The sequence below is a fragment of the Emydura macquarii genome, unplaced genomic scaffold, assembly GCF_026122565.2.
Source record: "Emydura macquarii macquarii isolate MOO-44397 ecotype Brisbane River unplaced genomic scaffold, CSIRO-AGI_Emac_v2 contig_3345, whole genome shotgun sequence".
NCBI classification, from domain to species: Eukaryota; Metazoa; Chordata; order Testudines; family Chelidae; genus Emydura; species Emydura macquarii.
The window spans coordinates 5,000,269-5,019,366 of NW_027133482.1; positions in this window are offsets into that span (position 1 = coordinate 5,000,269).

A 19,098-nucleotide genomic window follows, 5' to 3' on the forward strand; every position below is an offset into this window, starting at 1 on the left:
TGAGCTCCTCCTGTGGGGTGCTGAGGGCCCTTTACTCCAGTTCACACCAGTGACCTGGGCTTTTCACAAGGTTGGACTCCACAGTTCCGGCTGAAACGCTGACTCCCTCTGTGCCCCTGGGCAAATTGTTTCGCTTCTCTTTGATTTGCTAGTAAAAGAGGGCTAATCACCTACCCGGGAGAGTTAATTGAAGCCTATTTGTTCAGCCCTTTGAAGCTGTGAAGCGCCAGAGAAGCGCTGGGGTGTATTTACTGAGTGTGTGTTTTGAAAAACACATCCCGTTTCACTTACAAATTGGAGTTCTACTCCCCTTTGACTAAATGGTACTAATTAGACATGGAACGTAGGAAATAAATAGTGACAGGGTTACGTAGGCACAACTTGCTCTCACAGGCTGGAAACCACCTAATTTCAGGGTTCTCCAGTTAGTTGCATCTGAAAAGGCATCGGCTAGCACGCAATGAGCTGAGGACACTTTAGCTTTTTAGTTTTTAATGGTTCCTTGAATGCCTGCTTCTGCACAGGGACAAGACGCCAGGAAAATAGTGGCAGATGGGGCGTAGGCGTATTTATCTAAGTTTACGTTAAATAATAAGTCACACTTTTTTTTTCTGCAGCGCTTTCCATTCATAAATTTCAAAGCACTTCCTAGAAGTGGGGACGAATGTTATCCTCGTTGTACAAACGGAAACTAAGGCAGACGGCGAAGTGGTTACCCCAGAGTTTAGCTTAATTTTGACATTCCCAAGGTCCAGCAAATTAGGCCTTGTTTACATGGGAAAGTTGTACCAGTTTAACTCATTAGGTTTTTTTTTTTTAAAACCAATTTTGTAAAGCACCTGCAAATCCCATTGTGGGCACTCCTCTTTGGGTATAGCTTAAAGCTGTTCCTAATTGATTTTGGCGTATTTAAATTTAGCTTGATTTAAATTGAAATGAGTGCGTACACACAGCCTTTTGTGCTGGTGTAACTCAATTGAGATACAATTGCATCCCAAGTTAAATCTGGGCATCTTTGCATGTAGACGATCCCTTGTTTGCAGAATCAGGAGTAGGACTCAGGTGTACGGAAGCCCAGTGTCCTGGTCTCACCAGTAGACGCACACTGGACTTAATTCTCCATTAAGTTCAGTGGAGTTACTCCTGTTTTTCACAGCTTTGAGAGTAATATCAACACACATTGGATCCTACTCCAGGGTGAGTCTGGAGTAAATTCACTGAACTCAGTGGAGCTACACTAGATTTAAACAGGTGTAACAAACAGCAGAATCCAATCCATTGTTTCCATGGCACCTTTGGTCCCCAAGATCAAAGTCTGGGCAGATGCTGTTGGATTTGGTAATATCTAACAGGAATATTTCCACTCCTCATTCTGGCAAGTGAGGAGATAAACTCAATAATCTCAGAAAATTCAGGGGCTCACTAAGTTCCTGAGAAGTATCTGAAAGTTTGCATATTTATATGAGCAAACACAATGATGGTCAAAATTATTTGAACATCAATGAAATTTCAAAATTAATAGAAAAGGAAAAAATGCTAGTGAATGTTTAGTGCCCTCCCCAAAAAAGTTCCCTTGTTTTTAGAGTAACTCTGAACTGGTTGACTTTTTTTTTTTTTTTGGAAATATTAAAAACTTTTCAAATGTTGAAAATATTTGAAAAATGGTATTTGCCTCCCCCAGTTCTCTTCCCATTTCTCCTCCCACCCGATCAGCTGGAATCAAAAGGTCTGGAGTGTGGGCTTGTGTCAGAAAATCATCCAAAAGCTCAGAGTCTTGTTCAAACTGTTGGGATCTCGTGAATCTGCCAAACCGGGCTAGGAATACCATGACAGCACATCTTCTCCTTGGACTTCTGCCTTCAGTTCCCATCCTGCAATAGTGAGAGAACAACCTTGCCAGTGGTGGCACTGTCTGAGAAGCTGTGACAGAGCAATTGAGGGACATCAATATTGAACGTCTCTGCTGAGATGTAATGCTTGAATGTTGACATTCAGAAATAAGGTCTGCTTTGTCCAGGTCATTGCTGTAAAGAGAGACAAGCTTTCTACACGGCTCTGCAATTTCCTCGGTATTCATATCCCTAACTTTAATCAAGAAATCAAAGCAACCACTGATGTCTTTGTATGCCTGGTCTTGTCTTGCTTAACCATCAATCAATGTGTCAATGGTTGGTAAGTATGTTTCAACCAGCTTTTTTGGCTTCCTTAAAGAACAGTGTAACTTGCTGCTCCTTCAAAGTGAATTAGGTGATGGCTTCGTTGTTTCACACATCTATTGCTTTTACTGTAATCAGCCTCTGGAGCTTTTGCCTTTTGCTTTGCATTTATATTCATCAAATTGGTCTCAAGTCTTGTGTATATATGATTCAAAGACTGGACGATGTTGATGATCGACAGGATCACATCTTTTTGTATAGTCTTGCCTGTTTCACTGAAATGGATGAGACTATCATTTCTAAGAATGGTCAAAAATACCGTCTCCAGCTTGTTCATTTGTTTTACTGAGAACTTGAACATCACACAAGGTATCTCTTGGCTGATCATTATAATTGGGAAGAGAATCAAGAGTGGCTTGAATCCCTTCATAGCTATCATACACAGCCTTGAGTTCATCAACAAGAGCTGACCATTGAGTGTTAGACAAGCGCTTCACAACCTTGGGATCTGGGCCTACAGATGAAACCAACACATGGCAGCGACAAGTAGGCAAAGCAAAAAAAGTGTACAATCTTAGCGCAAAGTCAAAAATATGAGACAACTTGCATGCTGCATTCCTCAGCTTTGACACCTGCTAGGTTCAAGGAATGTCCTGCACAGGGAACATACACAGCACAGCAAATTCATTCATTTCTTTTAGCTTTACCAGCAAACCTGAGTAATGTCTTGCCATATTCAATGCATTATCATATGACTGACCATGACAATCTGATAAAGAAATACCTTTGTCTTGGAAGAATTTCACTACCATGTCCGCAAGATACTCAGCTCCATGACCATGAATGAAGATAAATTCCAGAAGCTGCTCTGTTGGTGCTTGATCCTTTACATATTGCACTGTAAAAGTCAACTGAACAACATGGCAGTCATCTGGAGTGGAGTTCACAATGAATGAATAATACTTTGCTTTTCTTAGAAATAGTTGCAGACTAAACTTTCTCATCCACCAGGCTTCACAAATTGTTCACAAAAATGCACAGCTAGGTATGAAAAAGTCCGCATTTCCATATATATTGATGTGTTCTGCAAACTGGATGAGTAGCTCCAAAGTTCCCATATAATTTCCATTGTGTGGTCATCCTAAGAGCGGATTGTCTCCTCGGATTGCCAGATCCCATCATGCCAAGAATTTCACAATTGCAACAATTCTTTTCAACACTTCCTACTGCCAGGTAAGTTGTTCACAGTTGAATTGTTCCACTAATTCTGAGTCAATACGACCAGCTTCCCTTGGGTGATTGGCAGTATATTAACATACAGTTTTGATGCTCTGGACTATTTTCATGTTCAGAAAGATGATTAGCTGTGTGCTGCCAGTCCTTAAAACTAGTTGTATTGAATGACAAATCTGTAGTAGAAAATAACTGGCACACAAACCAGTCAACTGATCCTTGCGATGGAGAACATAACACCCATTCACGATTTACAAATTCACCATTACACAGTTGATGCTTGAAAACAGGTTGTGTTGAGCACCTTTTCTGTGTGTTATCACCAATTTTGATAAATGCAGGCAGGCTTACTAAAAATCACAGCCCTGATTCTGAGAGGTTGAAGGGCCTTTATGAATCCAGTAGGAAAGCAACACACTGTTCACAGGATTCCATAAAGCTGGATCTGTTGAAGAGCAGGAAGTGCTTGTTGGTTGGGATATTCCTGTAGCTTTGTTTCCTTCGCTTGCCATCGCCGTTGCAATTTGCGTTCCATCTGTACTAAGAGAAGCAGTAGATTCTTCTTTACCAGCAGGAATGCCTTCTCTTTCACTCTGCTTCCATGTAAGGAGTAGCACTAGTAGATGATGTGGCCGATTGCATAGGGGAAAAAGTCAATTTTGGTAGCTTTGTAAAGCTTCTCTTTCTCTTCCGCTGCTTTTTTTTTTTTTTTTGACAGATCATCTTGCAACCTGAGCTTCTCATTGCATTATTTGAAACTTGATAAACCTTGTTTTTGGGGTAACACATTGCTGGGGCTCCCTTGTGGGGATGGGATGGTACCTGGGCATGTGCCCAGTTTGCCCATGACTTAAGTTGTACCCACTCTGCCCTACCAGAACAATTGGTTTTCTACTGGGAGGGCCACTGGAGTGTGTGTCTATGCAGAAACTGGGCTCGGGTCAGGAGGAAGAGGAGGACAGCTGGAAGACCTCCCCCCAGCTTGCAGTACCTGCGGGAACAGCGGATCGAGTCTATTTTAAAAGGAGTGCTTCTCTAAGCAAGGGAGGCCATTCCACTACCAGAAGCAAGAGACCCAGGTCAAGAACTGCCTGGCCTAAGGACAGCTCAGACCAGGGGGATTGGCTTCAGCAGACTGTTCTTTAACATAGATCTGTAACTCTCTTGTGTTTTATTTTAAGAGTAAAATGTTTGTGGATAAGAAATCCCTTTGCTAAGCCTGTGTTTGTTGCTTTACTGACCCGTTGTCCCTGAAGGGTGTAAGTAGGAAACCAGAGCTCCCACAGCCCAGTGCACTCTCTATCTCTGTATAAATGTGTCTAAGCAACAGAGGGCTCGGGACTGGTTCCAGGACCCAGGCAGCTGGATTGCAGGATTTCACTGCCCAAGAAGGGTGCCAGACATGGGGTCTGCATCTGGGAGTGTGCTGGAGAGACTCAGAGCTAGGAACAGTGATCGGTCACTACTCAGAGTCGGTGCTTAGAAACATGTGGGATTCAGGGGTTGGATCCACTCACAATAGACTCGTGACCACCCAGGGTGTGGGGCTGGACCAAGTTTTGACAGCAACTCTAGATAAAGGATGGTCTTGTAGTTAACACACTGGATTGGGACTCAGGAGATCTGGATTTAATTCCCAGCGCTGTCACAGATTTCCTCTGTGGCCTTGAACAAGTCACTTAATCTCTCGGGGCCTCAGTTCATCATCTGCAAAACAGGCTCAATGATGATCCTCCTTTTGTCTTGCCTGTTTGGATTGCAAGCAGTGCTGGAGCAGACAGTGTCTTTTGCTCTGTGGGTTTGCACAGTATCTAGCTGAACGGTGTTCTAGGTGTTACTGAGTTAATTTTCTTTGAGCATTTGCACAAGCCCTCGTTTGTTTGCAGAAAGTGAGCATCTTGCGAAGACTCACGCAAATACATTTTGTGCTAAGGTTTGAATAGGAGGTGACTTGTTCTTGCCACCCTCCCGTCTGCATGTCAGTCATTCAATCAGGGAACAGACATGACACCAGGTGGCTAAGGTAATTAATCACACAGCATGAATAATGAACATCACTAGTGACTACAGCAAACATTTTGCAGGCAACCTGTAGGCTAAAATATATTTCCTTAACTTTTGTCTAATCACTTCTGATAACAATCTCATCCACAAAAATCACAGTAGGAAAAAAGGGCTAAATTTGACCCCAAAAATTACAAAAATTCCTCCCAGCTCTACTCATTGAGGTGACAGATCTGAGAACAGAGAGAGGTTTGATTTTGGTTTTTGTAACACACCCCACTGGGCTGTCGTGTTCATTTGATTTGCTAGGGAAAGGAGAATCAGTCAGAAATACTGTCTGAAACTGAAACCAAACCCTGCATAGAACTGTTTGGGGTGGAGGGAAAATAACCTGTGTATGTTCAGACCATTCATTTTCCATTTTCTCACATCTCCCTGTTTCTTGGGATTTGGTCTAGCATTGAATGAAGATGTGCTGAAATGCCACTGTTTTCACAATTGCAAGACGTGGGAACTGCTGGTGACTAAGTGGGGAAGCCTTGTTTTTGCAGATCCAAGGGGGTTTGGGTAGATTCATAGTTTGTTTGTTTTTTAAGCTAGACAAGACAATTATGATCATAGTTCACTCAGTTTCAGATATTCTGGACTTTGGAGAGGTTAGCTATTAATTTAGCTTAATCCTGAGCCATTGGAGGTTCTGGCCATATTAATACAGATACAGTCACTGTCTCAGTATATCCTGAAACAACTCTGCCTGATACCCAGATGGAACAGACAAGCAACCGAGAGGCCACTGGGCAAAATTCACTATTTACTGCCACTGTTTATTCCCCTCTGCTGAGCTACAAGTACCATGGACAGCGATAGGGAGGGGGTGACTGTCACCCCACTTTTCCTGGGAGCAAGCCTATCACTAAGGCGATCTAGGGTGTCATCATCCAGCCCAGCCGAATCCCCAGGCAGGTGCAAGGAAAATAGCTGCTTCTACTTTAATGCTGAGGCCACGATGTTTTCTGTCTGCTCGTTTCACGGCACTGCTCTCCCTGCTGCTTTGCCCAGCCGGTGCGTGATACTGAGAGCTCTCCTCTGGAGTTACTCCTGCAGACCAGCTCTTTGTACAGGGGATCCCTTCAGAGCGGATCCAGCTCCCTGGGGTGGATCCTACTTCCAGGAAAGGAGGAGGAAGGGCAGGCTGAGAACCCTCCTTCCTGTACCCTGTGCAAGGAGCAGCTCTAGGACAGACTGTCTTTGCTTGAGTCGCAGTGTACTCCATGTTCTCCCGGGGGAAGTGCGGCTCCAAAATAGCCCCCTGCACAGGTCAATGTGTTCTGATGGTCTAGACCAAGCAGCTCGCAAGCAAGCATAAATGGAGCGGAGCCGCTGGCAATGGGAGAGGGACGTGCTAGGCATTACTGAAACAGGGTGGAATAACAATCAGCAGCTGCCGTAAGACCAGGCTGTAATCTGCACAGGGAGGACCGCTTTAGAGGCGAGGGGGTAGCACCACACAGGAAAGATTCCCTGGGCAGCCAGGGGAGACACTGTCTGATGGTAAGGGCTGGGGCTGTGTGAACACAAATGCCAAGTTCTGGAGCTGCAAAGACACTTGGCGGGTTACGTTACCGGCCTCCTGACACGGAGCGCACGGTATGGCAGGAGGTAAGCGTGGCAACGAGGTTTAATCAAGGAGCCACAAGAGGTGACCTCAGCAAACTGGTCAAATGTCTCATTGGGACCAGGTTTAGAGACCCATTCTCAGCTGGTGTAAACTGGCTTCACTCCAGTAAGGTCGATGGAAGCCACAGAGATTTACACTGGCTGGGGATCACTCCAGTGGAAGCTATGCTGGCTTCCGCTGACGGGGGCGGTCTGGACAGTAATTTCTTGACACCTTAAACAACTGCTGCTTGGAATGGGTAGGTCTAGAGCATGGAAGGCAGGAGGTCATCTGCCTCCGTACGGAATCAAGCAGAAATAAAAGACCCCGTGGACTTGGCAGGGCATCGTGATACGCAAATTACAGTGCCAGTCATATCAAACTTCTGCTTGGCGGGAAGCTGCTCCAGGAAGGATAATTTCACTACACGAAACATGTCTCTGTCCACACGGGAATGCCTGCACCCAGGGCTAAAAGGCAGTCTCTTCTGGAATGACCTGAACAGGCTAAGGGTGTGCGGGCCATGCTTCCTGGGGCTAGTGCCACACCCAGAATCCAGGCTAGGATATGCTCAGCTGTGTCGGTTGGGCCGGAGATCTTCTGAGGGAAATCCGCAGTGGAAGGGGCAGATGAGATGCGAGGCTGTTGTTTCTGACAGATATTCAAGTCCCAGAGGGTGAGGGTTATTCTTACCTGTATTCCTGGTGAGCTTAGAAGTGGGAATGGGGCCTCCTCCTGCTAGAGGCTGTAGACACACACAGTCCGAGACTGTCCTACCCCAAAGATCACACTTGCTAAACAGACAGTTCAGACAAAGGCTGGATTGTTAGAACCGTTGTACAGACGGGGAACAGAGGCAGGCTTGGCTGCCTGTTAGCACAGAGGTTGCGGGAGCTTTCTAAAACCAGTGCTCAGCTCCCTGAGACTGAGCCCTCTGGGTGCCATCCACACGGGACTGCATTTGGCCTGGGCTTTCAGGAGCCTTGCGGTCAGATTTCCCATGTGCCCGGACAGGCGCTGCAAAAAACCCCTGCTCAGCAGAGGGGTTGCTAGTTTCCCACAGTTGAAGGAATTCCAGGCAGGGGCTGCACCTGCATCTGAACTCCCCTGACCCCAGCCTGGGAATATTTAGAGACTGTGGAACCCCTTTGGCAGGGAAGGCTTCCCACCCCCACCCCCTGCTATCGGACTTCTTCACCGTGGGCAAAATTTCCTCCTTGGCAGATCACAACGCTGCCAAAGCTCCGCTCCGGCGACATGCTTATCCTCATGCCGAGGGGGAGAGCTGAGACCCACTGTGCAGATCTCTCAGGGCAGGCCTGCCCTCGGAGCGCAGGCTCACCTGCTACATCTAGGATTGCCGCTTGCAGCAACTTGAAACTCTCTGTTTCATTAGAGTCTGGAGATGGGCCTGAAGGAGAACCTCCAATCGGGAGCCCCTTTGTGAAGTTTTGGGTTGGGTGGGCAGATGGAAGGGTTCAGATTTCCTGACTCTGACTCTGCCCCTGTGGGTCTTGCTCCAAATACGGAGGTTTTCCAGGTTCCAGTGTGGCCCAAGTCAGCAGAATAACTGTGAGATCTCAGGTCCTAAAGCCTCATGGGAACAGTGGGGTTTGGGAATCACCTGATCTGACTCCCTGTGTGACCCTTGCTCTAAACTGGGACCCTGGCGCTTCGACTAACCTGGGTCAGGACCCAGATCCAGACCTGTCTCTGTGACACAGAGTCACTCTACCAATTAGAATTGCGTGACCCTTTTTCAAGGAAACCCAAACCCCCGGGGCACTCGGCTGTGGGTTTGAACATGCAGACGCGCCAGCCGAGATCATAGAATCATAGAAGGTTAGGGTTGGTAGGGACCTCAGGAGGTCATCTAGTCCAAGCCCCTGCTCAAAGCAGGGCCGACCCCATCTCAATCATGCTTGGAGTGCTGCTGGTTTGGTTTCCCGTGAACCCCGTGTCACAATTCGGAGCAGCAAGCTGAGCCGTTAGCATGTATGCTGAAAACTTGATTGATTGCCACCACCTCTCCATATTCTCCTCCCCCTCCGCGCTCCATTTGTCTGTTTCATCTGCTTACCTCCTGTCTGACAGCTAGATCGTCAACTCTCTTGGGCAAAGACTGTCCGCTTCGTTACGTGTCTGGAACGGCGCAATGGCCAGACTGGATCAGACGCGAGGTCCATCTAGCCCACTGGCCTGTCTCAGCCAGTGGCTAACGCCAGATGGAAGGGGTCAGAGCCCCACAATAGCAGATGTGGACTAATCTGCCCCCATGTTGGCTCTGACCCTGATCTCTGATAGGGGTTGGCTATTATAGCCCCGGAACAATGAGGCTTAGGTACAGTCTGTACAGCACCTAGCGCAGTGGAGACCTAATCATGATCCCAAGGCAGCACCCTCCCAGCACCATGAAACGTTATTGTCTCTGGCTCAGTGCACTCCGGGTGGTCATTTTCAAGACTCGATTGTCATTGTTTTCTTTTGGTTGCAGGGAAGCACTTGTGTGAGTTAGCCAGCCAGGAGGTCTTGGCCAGAGCCTCAGGAAACCACAATGCAATGCAGGGAGCTAGAGAGATCTTTCCGATGTCTCCGGGCGTCTCCCTTCGCTGGGCTGGGTTTGAACTCACCCAAAATACCAAGTGAAATACAAAGGCCAAGTTCCCAACCACTGTGTAAGAGAGGGAGGATGGCCAGTGGACGACTAACATCTGTCACAACATGTGAGACATGCCAGCCACGTCGTTCAATGCCCTTCTGGAAGGTGCTTAGTGGTGAGCACAGAGGAAGAACCTGGGCAGGACAGAACAATGTTCAGGGCTCTACCACCGGGGTTTAATTCCCTGCTCGGTCACAGATTCTCCAGTGTGACCGTGGGCCAGTCATGTGATCTCTCGGCCTCCCTTCCCCATCTGTAAAGTGAGGAGAACCAGTCTCCTGGCTTCACTGGTTGGGAATAGGCCCTTTGACTCCTGGAGGCTTCTTCACCAACTTATTGGCATGCAACTGACACCACTTCTGAATCCAGCCCAAGGGCGCGTGAAACCACGTGAACGCAACCTGATGGAAAAGTCTGGCTAGAAAAGCCTGTGAAGCAAAGCCAGCGCGTTCCGCGCAGCGCTGTAACCTCGCCGGCGCTGGCAGACGTCTACCAGGCCAAGGTTTTCAAACTCGCGCGCACGAAACCTAGGCTTCTAAAGCCACATTTGACGCTGCTTTTAGGCAGGAGCCTGACCCTGAAAGGTGCTGAGAGCTTGAGGTCCCGTTGGTGTCAGAGCCTGCATAGGAGCGACGGAAACTCACCAGGTGCAGCGTTTGGAAGATTTAGGCCAGGAAGCTACGTGCGTGTGCGTGTTCATGCAGATGAGAGGCCTCTTGTGTGTCTTGCTTTTGTTGCACCGAGTCACAGAAGTAGATGAGTGAGCAGGAAATCTTGCTCCTTTTTTACAGCACCCATCACGAGCGTGTCATTCCCCAAATTCCCCCCGCAGGTTAATGGCTTACAGAACGCTGTGCTCTACCTGGCTCTGATCAATGAACAAATCGGACTCAACACGCCTTTTTTTTTTTTTTTTAAGGGGAGGGTGTAGCTGGTGATGTGTGCTTGCATGCTAGCGTGTCTCAGTCAGATCACTGGAAGGGGCTGAGGACAGGCCTACACCCTGCCCAAGGAGATGACATGAATCTCTGAGCTCAGACGCAGCAGCAGTCGGTGCGGTGGAAAACCTGAGATGGATTCTTGAGGTTCTTCCTGGGTTCTGGCTGTGAGAATGGAGGGGAATCTTTCCCTTATTAAGCCAGGCGTGCAGAACGAGGGAATATTGCTCACAGCCTCTAGCTCCAAATACACATCACCCTTCTTCTAGCTTTTCAAGGGGGGTTCTGCTGTGAAAAGTGCGACTGTTAAAATCGGCTGGGCGGGGTTCCACAGGTCTTGGGCCAGATCCCCAGGATGGCTCCATTGTTTTGAATGGAAGTTTTGCTGATTTACACCAGCTGAGGCTCTGACCTCTTATCTCACAAATGTACATACCAAGTGTGAGCCAATGTAGAAGAAAATAAAGCACTGCTTCAACTTTTCCCTTGGAAACTTGGCCTGGAAGCTGAGAATCAAGCTGGGTTCTTTCCCACTTGTGCACTATCTCCAGCTTAAAAAGATTCTGTGGGTCAAATGCAGTGGGACCTGGTGCGGTCCCCATTGCCTTCAGATCATACCCCCAGAGTCAGCTGTGCAGCCCCATTTGCATTGGTGTCACTGATTGATCAAGCGAAATGGGAAAAATAGCTACCCGGGAATCCATTGGAGAGGAAATCAAAGAGTTAAGAAAAAGAAGCACGCAGACACCAGAGTCATTGATTGTTTGCAGAGCTCCTCGTTCTGTCGCCCTTACTCATCCTGCATAGCACCTTACTGTGTGCTTCTGTTTCCCATCCCATACTGTGCGGCTGGGACTGCCTCCCACTCTGAGTCTGTGCTGCTCCTAGCACAATGGGGTCCCGATTTGAGCGGGGACGTCTAGGCACAACTATCATTCTACATATATTAACGCAGAATAATGAACGGTTTAGAGGAGGCAACTTCCCACTTCTCAGAATATGAGAACCAGGGGACGTCCTTATGGAACAAATTGAAAACTGATCAAAGAAATATGAATACTATTACATATAAAAACTACCCGAAAAGATCACTGTTAAGGTTGCAAACTCACTCAGATGCTCTAGTGATCAGCACCATAGAAAAGCACCATGAAGCAGTTAATAATTCTCTTTTCGGAGCGGGGTTGAAAATAGTAAATAAGACCTGGGGCTGCACACGGAACAACAAGGAGGAAACAAAATATTGAGCAGCTGCTCATTCAGTGATCATTGTCCATCCTGTGCACTGAATGAGGCAGGAGTATTGTGGAAAAAATAGTATGTGATCGTGTAATTAAAGACTTTTTCCAAGGGGGGGGGGGGAAGAGTCAAATTAAGGTTGCACAGGCCACCATAATTCGACCATTTCCTAACTTTTGAGTGCTTGTCTTTGCAATCTCAGTAATGTTCTTTTAACATCATTTGTGTGTGTGTACTTTCCTAGGTTTTTATAAAAGCTTCCAGCCCTGCCTATTGTATACCCCCAGAATAACTGAGACTGTGGAACTCACTGCTTCATGATGCCATTGAGTCCAAGAGGCTTCTTAAAAAGACCAGACACTTCTAGGGACAATAGGAACGTTCATAGTTGCATTAGATACGATAGAAATAAAATCAATGAGGTTTATGGACTCTGATGATTCAGCTCATAAGCCAACCACTAAGTGATGGGGTAGAAGGCAAAACAACATTCAGAAGAAACTGTCTCTATGGGCAGGGTATTTAGTAACTGCCCATTTACCTTCGTCTTATGTTGGTGGCTGTCAGGATGCTAGAGAAGATGGAGTGTGAGCTTGTCTGGCAGTTCAGATGTTCTGGTCTGGGCTTCTCTGGGCCTGAAAAGGTTCAAATAGGTCAACAAAGATGATCAAGGGTATGTAACAGCTTCCATATGAGGAGAGACTAAAAAAAGGAGGGCTGTTGAGCTTAGAAAAGAGATGACTAAGGGGGGATATGCTAGAGGTGTATCAAATCACCAATGGCATGGAAAAAGTGAATAGAGAAGCGTTATTTGCCCTTTCACACAATACAAAAAACCAGGGGTCACCTGATGAAATTATTGGGCAGCAGGTTTAATACAAACAAGAGGCAGTACTTTTTCCACACAAAAAATAACTAACCTGTGGAACTCATTGCCAGGGGATGTTGTGATGGCCAAAATATAACTGGATTCGAAAGAGAACTAGACACGTTCATGGAGGATAGGCCCACCAACGGCAATTAGCCAAGATGGTCAGGGACGCAGCCTACAGCTCTTCCGCCTCTTTATATCTCCACCTGTATGACTCTCTTCCTAAAAGGCAGCTTGCCTACAGGCATCAGTGGAGCTGCGCTGGTTTACACCAGCTGCAGATCTGCTCTATGGGACTTATAGATCCAGAAAGAGCATCAAAAACGCCTCTGCCTAGCTCCCAGAATTGGAGCCAATGACTATTGGACTTGGGGGGGCAATTGGCGCTGACTCAGAAGGCTTCTTCTCACCTAAATGGGTTTTACAATGGCATAGCTAAATCACTTTGAGTGGAGTGACTCCGGATTTACACAGGTGTGTAGGTGAAAGGGGATTGAGGCCCAGATGCCTTTTGCAGCTCAAATAGCACAGCTGTCTTGCCGGTAACCTTTTCCCCTGTTGCTAGGATTCTCTCTTCTTGTTTTTGTGTTGACAAACGCGTAGGTTTTATTACTGTCTTTGGGCAAAGGAAAAAAGGAAGATACGAGCAGCGAATACACCCTGCTAGATTTGTTTCATGTGCTGAAATACTAGGAGCAATCAGCATGGGATTTGCTAGCCATAATAAATGAGGGCGGTGTAACCAGCCTGCTGCCAGCGTGTGCAAGCATTTTAAAGGAAACTCCAAGGGGTCATGAAACAGACAGTGGGCCAAACTGCCTGCTAGCGTAAAACGGTGCTGCCGATTTCAGTGGGGCAGCGCCATTTTACCCCAGCAGGGACTGTTTCATTGTCTCTCACTTGGGAGTTCGTCTCTCTTTCTCTAACCTGTTTAGTATTATTAACGCTATTTGTATAGGATCACATGGGCTATCTCTGAATGTGTAGTATGCCCATCACTATGGTATCTAGGCAGAAGGCAGTGGGCATTAAACAGCAATGAGCTTCGTATTTCAGTTGGACAACCACGGCTTTTGTTAGATATGTATTTCTTTGCCACCTGTTAAACGTGAATGTTGGACAGACCCTTGGCTAGGGTAAATCACCACCACTCCATTGAAGTTGATGGAGCTTTGCTGATTTACATCAGCAGAAGAACTGGCCCCAAGATCCCAGCTTCATGTGTTGTACTGCAAGGAGAAAGGAGACTCTCCCTTGGCTATACGGGGCATATGACACACTGAACAGTTAGGATCCCCTAAAGCAGGAGCTGGTGGCGTGTCAACCCATTAGCCATGCCAGCAGGCATCGATTTATCCTGAGCTGGGCACATCAAGCCATGTCACTGGACAGCTGAGAGATTCAGCGCCAGATTTTGTGCTCTTATTCCTCTTTCACACCAGTGAAACTCCAGTGACTTTAAAGGTGTCACCCCTGCGAAACACCAGTGTCAGTGAGGGAAGAATCGGGCCCTCAGTCTTGGTGGGCCATCCCCCCTCGTTAAGCTTGAAGGAACAAACAAAGGACTTCCGCAAACGGGGTGAACACCTGAGAACAGACACGTTCCCTCGTCCTGTTCCTTAATGAGCAGGGAGGTGAACGAAGGGCTTGCCAGAATTACTGCAGGGGCCTGGTCTATGTAATCGCAATAACAGCATTTTGCACTTTCCACTTCTTGCCCGGGCGCCTCAAAGCGGGGTATCAGCGCTCTTTAAACCCTCCACGGTGCTGCAGACCTGCACGGCTGGTGCTGTCCAACAGATGGGGGCACGGAGGGAGGAGCCTGCCTTGGCCAAGGTCCCAACTCCCGGCTGGCGCTCAGCTGGCTCGACCCACTTCTAAACGGCAGTCGCCCCGCCACGGCCCTGACCCCGCGCGTGTCCCCGCCAGGGCCACCGCAGCTCGGTGCCGTCGCGTGGCTCTGGCCGAGTGGGGCCGGAGTGAGCTACAGAACGCATCGGGCCAGAAGCGCCGCGAACGCGTCCAGTGTAACGCTACCGATTTCTGAGCCGGGGCTGTGTCTTCAGGCACAGGGCGGTGTGTTAACCGCACCCCTCCAAGGGGCAATGACCATCCTCTCCCTGCCTGCCCCATTGCTCTGTGGGCCTGGGGAGGGAAGGTAGGAAGCTGCTGCCGGTTTATAGCAGCATCCAATTATGGCTTCCCAGCTCGGGGTGGAATTTCCCCAGCCTTCCTCACCCCTCTCCTCCCCCATGTCCCAGAGATGGGGACTAAAGGGTCCCCGACGCCTGCTGCCTCCTGTTTCAGGAGAGTATTGGGTGGGCCTTTTCTCCCCCTAAGCCCAGGCACAGGTGTCTGGTCCCAGCTGCGATGTTGTCCCAAACCCAGGGGCCTGTCTCATCGCTTGCTTGCCCGGTGAAACTCGGGGGCAGACCCACCCGGTCAGAAGGGTGACGCTGATGTCCAACCTGCACCCGTGAGAGCAGCACGGAGGCCTAGAGTGCTAGCCTGACCCTGCTCTGAATTGCAGAGCCCGGGGACACTTAGTGCTGGGTGGAGGGTCCAACCCGGTAGCTCTGGGGAACCCTTGGGGCGTTGGGGCCCCGATCGGATCTTGGGGGGGGAGGGGGGGGTCAGCTCATGTCGCACCATTGAGGCCCGCTGAGGTTCCGGCCCCGGCGTGTTGCCTGGGAACCGGACTGTGCCCCGACATCAGATTTCACCCAGGCGACTGCAGAGGAGGTGGGAACCCGGCTGCCGGCCACCCAGGAGGCATTCAGACTGGAGACCGGCAAACGTTAGCCACCCGCCCGTTAGCAACCCGCCTACCCTCCCCAGCTTAGGGCTGGAATTTGATGGCCCCTTTTGCCTTAGCTGAGCTTTCCATGGGTAAGTATAATGCGGTTTGCAGCAGTAATCTCCTGCGTGAGGCAGTTCTCCCAGGGTAGCCCAGTCCCCCTGGGCTCAGAGACCGGGGCATGGCACAAGCCATACTGGGGACTGAATCTCACTTTGTGGGTGGGCCAAGCGGAGAATCCTGGCATTTTGGGCTAGTGGAGAACAAAGAGGAATGCTCCGTTTGACTGTTGCCTGAGCTCCTATGGGTGCATGGCTTGTGAGGAGTGGTGCTACGGGGGTGAACTTCACCCACCGCTTTCAAAGCGCCCAGAGTTAAGTGAACAACGGTTCAAACCTCTATGGCCTTTTTTTTCTCTTTTTCATGTTCCTTCCCTTTGGGCTCAGTTCTGCACAGAGCTACAATCCAAAGCACTCAGACTCTCTCTGCAGAAGCAGCTCCTAGCCTCACCGCTTTTTCGTCAGATTTAAACAGCTTTCAGATAATTCTTTGGAAGCCCACTAGCATTTTCTCGTCTTTTGAGGATGAAGATTATATTGGGTGCAAATGAGTTGCATCTCAGCTGCATGGTTGGATGCTGTAACTGGGGAATAAATAGTCTGTGTTTATGTCTGTGACAGATGGCTTCTGTGTAATAGATGGTATCTCTATCTGATGTTTGAGAGTGCGCCTGTCTCCTAGGGCATTCTTAACCCCTCCACACCTGTAGGTGTTTACCTCAATGACTTTGTAATCCTAGCTTAAAAAAGCCAACCCACTAGCTGAATGATCATCTACAACTCCAGATTAATGCCATGTGGTGACATTTCCAAGATTTGTGAAGTGGAATAATGGTCCTGGTTTCTGATCTGTTTAAAAAAATGCACCCTCTTAATTCTGCTATCATTTGCATTATTTGCAGGAAAGGCTAAGGGAACTAGGCTTGTTTAGTCTGCACAAGAGAAGAGTGAGGGGGGATTTGATAGCAGCCTTTAACTACCTGAAAGGGGGCTCCAGGGAGGATGGAGCTAGGCTGTTCTCGGTGGTGGCAGATGACAGAACAAGGAGCAACGGTCTCAAGTTGCAGGGTGGGAGGTCTAGGTTGGACATTAGGAAAAAGTTTGTCACTAGGAGGGTGGTGAAGCACTGGAATGGGTTACCTAGGGAGGTGGTGGAATCTTCATCTTTAGAGGTTTTTAAGCTGTGGCTTGACAAAGCCCTGCCTGGGCTGATTTAGCTGAGGTTAGTCCTGCTTTGAGCAGGGGGTTGGACTAGATACCTCCTGAGGTCCCTTCCAACTCTAATCTTCTATGAATCTATGATTATCTTAGTGCTTCACTGTCTCATTGACACGACTGTGCTAGGCGTCGTACAAAAGAGATGGTCTGCCCATGGAGCTTACAACCGAAGTACAAGCCAAAAGCCCATAAATGGATACAGACAGGACAGGAAACACAAGGAAACAATGAGACAGTATTGATCGGCAGTGATATATGTGCAACAGCAGCCAACCGTGCAGGACTGGCTGCTGTGAGTGACGTAATACTGTGGGCTCCAAAGGGTTTGCCACCACACATACCGCTTTAATACTAACACAGCTCATTGCTCTCTAGCTACGAAGAGCAACCCCAAGAGCGAAAGCAGAGTCTCTGTGAAAGAGGGCACAGTGTGGGGGCCTCGCCCCTACGATGGTCTGCATGGCACTGAACACAAAATGGCTGCCTGGGTCCGGTGTGGTGTTCAGTGATCGAGGTGCTTGCCGGAGCTCTGGTTTATTCTGAGTCCAGTTCCAACTGGCTGTGCAGAATGCCAAGAGCTTTGCAGTGCCTTGTCCAGACTTTCAGCCTGGGAAGCTCAGCCCTTAAAGTCCATTCCCCAATACCACAAGTGTTGCCAACCCAAAGCATTCAAAAATCAGAAAATTGACTTAAAAAATCATGATTAAAAAAATATTTTTGGAGGGTGTTAATTAGTCTTTTGGGTTTGAACCTTCTAATTATACTCTGGTCACATTTCTTCTCTTTCCAGGAAGGCTGGAAATGTACTTTGTAAAAAAAATTAAACTGAAATTCAGCCAGGTTTCAAAGAAAAACACCAAGCTTGGGATAAAATTGGAAGAGCTGGTGAGATTGGACTAGAGTCCTTGCAGATTGAACAGAAAAGTAGGTTGAAAATACATCACAGTAGACTTCAATGCATCAACCGTACGAAAACTGAGAAATGTTCACCAGCTACACATCTTGACTCATTGGGGTTTTCCTGCTATTCGGTGGCAAGCTGAAGTTAGGAAGAGTGCCTTAGCTCTGTCTCTGATGTTTGGTAGAATTCGCAGAACTTGCAGGGAAAAGGGAAAAATCTAAAGTTGCTTGAGTTTTAATTAAAAATCCCCCCTCCCCTTTTTTTCCTGATGTGCACGTCAGTATCATTTCCATAGTGTCACAGATGTGTTATGTATAGTAAACCATGGTTCCACCCCCCTGGAGCATACCATCTATCAAATCCAACTCGGATGTATCTTCGCAATCACTGAATGTTGTAAATAGAATTATCTCAGTCCATTTCCTACCACAAAACGTGTACTGCTACAAACATCCTCTTTGCGGACAGTCACCTGGACTCCCCTTTCATCCCTGGAAATAGACCCTCTGGTCCAGGATTAAGGCCACTTTTTCCACACAACGTGCAATTAGTCTGTGGAACTTATCGCAACAATCCATCCATGCAGCTGAAAGAAGACTTCAGTCTCTCAGGTTGCCCACCTGGCACTTTCCCCCTGCATCAACTTTATTTCTTAAAAGGCCACGGGTGCCGTTTAGAGAGAGGTCCAAAATGCGACGGAGTGGGCTTTGGGGTGGTCCCCTTGTGTGGAGTGGGGGCAGGGGTGAAATCTGGATCTGCATTTTGAACCTTGGTGAGTTTGATGGGGGGAGTGGGATCAGGGATGGGGGATGCAGGCTGAGGTTCTGATTTTAGGCTATTTGCGTGAAATAAAAGTTGCCTCTCCAAGAAGGACAAGTCCGCTAGCAAAAGCATTCTTTGGCTTTGACGCCACTGGTGGTCTCCATGGGCAAAGTCAGCTGCAGTGCAAGCACAGACAAAATGCTTTATGGGGCATCTTGGAAGCCGCTGCCCTTATATTTTTCCTCCTCTAAAGTAACAGCATTCAAGCACGTTGGGGCGTTTGCTCTTCCTTCCTCCTAACCTCGGAAATGTTTCATGTTCAGAGACCTTTAAGAACAGGCTCTGTCTCTCTGCGAACAGCCACTTCTCTCTCTGTGCCAGGCTGCTTCCCTCCCAGCTCCGGTCTGGAATGTGATCAGGGCACGCTCTTCCCACACCGCTCTCGCTGAAGTCAATACACGCCTTTCCATGCACTCCGATGGGCTGTGAACTGGGCCCTTCACGCACATTTTTCAGGCCCCTTTTCTGGGATCTGCTCCGTCAGCATCCAGGAGGTGAGTTACCCCTGAACTCCGCAGGGCCCGTTCGACGCAAGCTTACGCGG